Below are 6,000 nucleotides of genomic sequence, written 5' to 3'. Positions count from 1 at the left end.
CAGAAGCAAAGTCCTAAATTTTATCAGATTTAATGATTGCACACGGGGGAAAATCTTCCTCTGAACTTGAAGACATTCTTTTTGCTCCAGTACCTCAGACATCCTCCACATCTGCTCCACGTGCTTCCCGTGGGCAGGCAGAACGCATCTGTAACAGCATCTATGTTACAACTTCATACCTGCAGAAAAGCTGCGATTACTAGATATTTATAAGTGACTGACAATTATTTGAATATTCGGGAAGCATTTTAGATATTTTAATGCTAAATGCATCTAGTCAATTCTTTTCTTAGAGCTAGATCTATGCACAAATTTAAAACATCTATTCGTTATTTTAATTATTTTTTTTTGTCCTTGTAGAATTACTTTCCTTGAAACAAAAATTAAACCATTTCACTTAGTGTTCTCTGAAAACCTGTTGCACATTGAATGTGCAAATCTCAAGAGAGAAAACTTCATAAGACCACCTGATGCTAAAAATGGAATACTTTTCTACTGTGATCCATTATTATAAAATAGATTTATTACTTCTGAAATTGAAACCTCAAAATTTCTATTTTTAAAGATAACTTAAGACAATCAGCCTAGGAAAAAAAATTGGTTTCTAAAAATTAAGAACTGAAAAACACACACACAGAGGCACTTATGGAGAGAGATTATAGACGAGGTGGACATACTTTAATAGCTGATAAAATACAGGGTGCAATTATTCACTAATTACATGGATAATTTTAAAAATGAATTAAACGTTGAATCCATGTCACCTATGCAAAGCTGACTATAAAATATAGGTAAAAAACACACCTCTTTAACTTTCAAGAATTTTATCATTGAGGGAGTTCAGGGCTGTGGAAACGAATAGAATGGTGTATTACATCTTGAAGCATACACACACGTGACAATTTGGGGGCTTATAACATATTAGTTGGGCCGGGAGTGGAGAGGGAGAAATCGAGAAATAAGCCTGGGATTATTGCTGTATTGTAAGACACAACTATGTCAAGTAAGGATGTTTATTGGGTTATTCTCCCCGTGGAATAAGCCAGCTGATGCAGAACTGCTAAAAACTGCTTACGACGGCTGGTCATTCACAGGCCCCGACCACTGCCCAGGGCCTTGGGAATGTTTGATTTGATCCCATATGTAACCAATGTCCTGGAGCACGGTTTCATCCCACAGTCTGTGTATAATACATATTTAGGCATCAGTTTAAACATTGTATTAGTTTTCTAACAAATTCCCACACTTTTAGCGTCTTAAAACAATCCCCATTTATTAGCTCACCTTACTTCCGGTCAGAAGTCCAGCCCAGGGTGGCTGGATTCTCTGCCCAGGGTCTCTCAGGGCTGAAATTGAGGTGTGGGCGGGCACCGCCTTTCCCATCTGAGGCTGGGGTCCTCTTCCAGGCGCCGATGGAGCAGAACTCAGCTTCTTCCCGCACTTTCCTTGCGGCCCCTCCAGCGTCCAGCCGGTCGTGGTCCTGGGACCCTCTCCTGCGCGGGGTCCATCTCCCGTGATCACACTGGGCCCATCCAGGCTAATCCCGCTAGACCCACACGTTTCAGGGGTTTGTACGTAAGGCATATTTGGGGATCAGGCTGCCTTCCACAAGTATTCAACATCCTTTCTCTGGGATGAAAATCTGTACGAAGCAAGTTACTGTGCTGCTAGAAGTCTTTAGTTCATTCTAGTTTTCCTTTTCTTTTTTCTTTCATGGAAGAGGATTCATTGTATGCATTTAGGGAAATCATACTAGCAGAATGCTTGCTATCCGCTTATGGGTGAGAGGGGAATACATTTGGTTTAAGGAAGGTGACAAACGGTCACTCAAGAAGGACACAGAAGTTGATTCAATACTGCCTTTTTCCAGGGCTGTGATTTGGGTAATTTAATTTTAATTAACGTTACAAGCATAAAACATTTACTATGACTGCTTACATCTGCAATCTGACTTGTTGAACAGGGCAGGGAGAGTGGAACAGATGAAGGGGGAGGAGTCAAAAGTTGTGCCCCCTCCATCCCTCACCTCAGGTCTGCGACACAGCACCCAGGCAGCTTTGGGGAAAAGCGATAAGATTTAAACCACTTTTGAGGTTGGTTTTTGAACTGGATTGGACTTTGAACAGTCGAATGTGATGGCTGAAAATGTATGGAACATTCATTTTCCTGGAACATCCTGGAACATTCACAGGATGTCATTTAGAGGCAAGAAAGGGAGATCCAATATGAAATAATTAAAAATTAAAAAAATATTACGGCTATGAGCTCATAAGTGACTGGGTAGATTGGGAAGGTGTGTGGAGTCCAAAGGGATCAGTGGTTAGTATCAGCCTCGGGAAAGAAGGAAGCAAAGAGGGGTTAAGGTAGAACAGGTGTGGGTAGTCGGGGTGACAGATACATGCCTCTAGTTCTGGTTTCTGAATAGTCATGATGTAGAGTGTGTGTGTGTGTGTGTGTGTGTGTGTGTGTGTGTGCGTGTGCGTAGAAGAAGAAATTGAGAGAGAAAGACTGATTGGCTACCTATCCACCTATGTAGGTCAGAAATGGGCCACAGAGAAAGTGTCATCAACACCAAGCCACAGAACAACAGTTAAAACACTGAATTTAACTCATTCCAACAACCAGGTATGGGCTGTGTTCTTTTGTAAGAACCCCTAGTAAAATTCAGAATTGTAAAGATATCTCTTACCCTCAGCGGCTTAAAACTTGGTATGTTTTTGAACTGCTCTATTATCCCATTGAATCGCCATAATCAGGCCAGCATGTGTCATTACAGGGCTGCTGCCTGAAACGAGGACCTGGTGAAAGTAGCCCTCAGGTCACATTGCTGCTCTGTGACCTCAGCCAATTTCCACAATGTCTCCGAAGGTCAATTTCCAAAAGTCGTGTGCAGGTAAAGCCAGCATGATGAAGAAAGGCACCTAGGACATTGTGACCACTAATGCATGTTATATCCCCTCTTCCTGCATGTGCTATTTTATCAGGACACCAGCACCTGTGGCGAGCAGTGTCTGAGACGCACACACAGTCCTGTCTCCAGGACCCCCGCCCTCTGGCAGTCCCCCCCACCTGAGTGTAAACTAGACCCAGTGACTCACTTCCAAGGACATGATATGGCAGAAGTGCTGCGAGGCCACCTACTGGATTAGGGTATCCAAGGCTGTGGCTTTTGCCCTGGGGTCCTCTCCCCACTCTCACTGCCTCAGATACCTGCCACCGGGGACCATCTGCCCAGGTGTGAGCAGCCTTATGGATGGAGAAGCCCAGATCTGCAGCCAGGAAAGATGTGACCCCACCAGCAACTTGTGTCTGAGCTGGAAGCAGATCTGTCCGCTCTGGTGAAGCCTGAGGTGCCTGCAGCCCCAGGTGACACCTTGTCTACGCCCTCACAGAGGCTTTGAGTCACAGGCACCCAGCAAGACCATGCCCAGACTCTCTAGGATAGAAATTGTTAAAGATAAACATCTGCTGTCTAAGCCATGTTTTGGGGTCACTAGTTACATAGCAACAGGAAATGAATACAATGCCCAACTTTAAAAGAGATTGCGTCCAATAAAACACACATTAAAGATGAGACTATATGGAATGATTTTTGATTACAGACAATGTTATAAACAAAGGTCAGGCTTCCTGGACAGCCTAGAAAGTGGGATTACTGTCATAAAAAGATGACAAGAGTGTTCCCATAAAATATTCTTCCCATCCCCTAATACTGAAGCCAAAGCGTGCTTCTCGGTGCAGAGGGAAGTTAGCAGCCACTCGTGTCACCTGCAGAGCCCTGAGGGCTTTGCAGCCTCTCCTCAGCCTCGGGTTTATTGGTGTATGGGATTTTCCCACCCAATTCTTTTTGTTAAAGTCAGGTGGAAATCCCCCCAGGAAGTTCAAGGTGCTGACTTTTCTGCAGTGCAGTTTTCAAAGAAAGCCTACATTCTGAGCCTTCCAAATTTTCTACTTCTCTTCTCTGTATTTGTAGTCATAGCAAAGATTAAATGCCTTATTGGGCTGAAAGGTTAAAAATTGTTCAAGTGACCAAATATTTGCTGACACACAAATATGTTATCTAAGGGTTAGCAAGCAACGCTTCCATACATTTACACCATTTTATCTCAAATTACTATTAGTACTTGTGGCCAACAGACTTGAAGGTGAACTTCAAATTCACCTACCCACCTCCTGGATTCATACCCTTGTGTGCATGCAAGGACATCCATACTTTTGTGTAAGGCTCTTCACACCCCTGCCTGTGGACAAAACTGGGACTTGCTTTTAACCAATGAAATATGGTAAAGGTCCTGGGTCGTCACTTCCATGATTGTGTTGTGTTACATAATCTTCTGTCTGAGAAAACAGACTTTCTTTTCTGCCTTGGTTGGAGAGTCCCACGCAGAGCGGTAGGTGAGTGGCTTCTGGCTGCCTTTCTGCAAAGGCTCCAGCCTGCAGTCAAGTAGCTGCAATAAAACAGATGCTCTCAGCCACCCTGTGACCTTGGAAGCAGGCTCTTCCGGTCTAGCCTGCAGGGGAGAATGCAGCCCAGCAGCCACCACGTGACTGGGAATCTGAGCCCACGCCCCTGACGCGGCTGCAGAGTCCTGCCTGCTTAGCTTCCACCGCTTCTCAGCAGGTGTGTCAAAGCCAGTTACTCTGTTCAGATGTCTGGAGAGAGTGCCAGTATTATACATAGTGATCTTCTCTGTACTTTAATCAATTAGCACCTGTACCAGTGAAACATAATGTGGAGATATTACATCTCTCTACAGCCAAGAGAAATGATTATTTTAGTTTCAGCAGATCCATTTATAGCATCAACACATGTTTCGACAGTTCAAGTTTTTCACAGATTACCATTGTATGCCAATGGTGTCTTTGAAAGAAACACCAGAGTAGAAGTCGAGAAACTTGTGCTTGAGGCTGAGTTTTGTTGGTTGTAATTCTGTGACAATAAACGCCTTTCCTATACTTTCCAAGCTTCTGCTTCCTTATTCCAGCTCTCACCACCTGTAACACTACTGTGAGCTGCTACCTGCTGAATATCTGTTTCATCCCAGCGCTGTACAAAGACTGTACAAGCACTCTTTTTAATCCCTAAAATAACCTCACAAAGAAGGTGCCACTATTTCCAGCTTACAGATGAGGAATGAATTAATTCAATTAATTATCAATTAATTAATTGAATTCATTATCAGGTGAGTTGCCCGTTTGTTAAATGAAATCATAGGCATTTCAATCTAAGTTTCTCTGTTCCCCAAACTAGAGGTTCCCCTTATGGTTCCGCCAGGTAGTATTTCTGTAATTAATACATATTAACAATGAGTAAAGAAGTATTGGCATTTGTCCCCAGTTTTTACTCATTAATGATAAAAAAGCTGTATTTTCTGACGGCTCAGGTGATAGCTATTTCAGGACCTAAACACTAATAAGACCAAAATCCCTACACATTTATTAGAAATAATCTGCCTACTAACAGATTTCTTGGGACTGACTTGTAAGAAGGATAATAATGGCCAGTGTTTCCGTGCCTTGAATTTGAACAGTGTTAAATCACACCATTCAATATCCTTTTAAATGTCTTTCAGTTCACATTTCTCACCCTTGGTAATTTTATTCTCAAATTCCCATAGAAAAAGAATAAAGAAGGGCTTTACAAGACAAATCTGTGTTTTATTCCGGATTTATTTATTAATTCCAAGGGATCTTAATGTTTTCCATTAGTGCGTAATAAAGGCTAGCAGAGCTTCTCTTTAAAGTTGTTTTCTATTACTTTCATCTACAATATTAATTTAACATAGATTATCTGATGACAAAATAACTGAATTAGCATTTCCTACTTTGTAATCCAGATATAACATATCGACTTAGTAAAGGTTACCATTTCCCCAAGATGCCTACACGTATCTCTATATTTTGTTCCATTGCCATTTAGAAAGCCTGCCGTCCCCTGCCCCGGGACAACTAAATTACAGCAAGAGATGGGCTGGAGCAGCTCCAAGACCCTTGAGAAAG

The sequence above is a fragment of the Neophocaena asiaeorientalis genome, unplaced genomic scaffold (assembly GCF_003031525.2).
Source record: "Neophocaena asiaeorientalis asiaeorientalis breed wild unplaced genomic scaffold, Neophocaena_asiaeorientalis_V1.1 scaffold226, whole genome shotgun sequence".
NCBI lineage: Eukaryota > Metazoa > Chordata > Mammalia > Artiodactyla > Phocoenidae > Neophocaena > Neophocaena asiaeorientalis.
The sequence above is the reverse complement of the archived record's forward strand: the minus strand, read 5'-3'. Positions refer to the sequence as shown.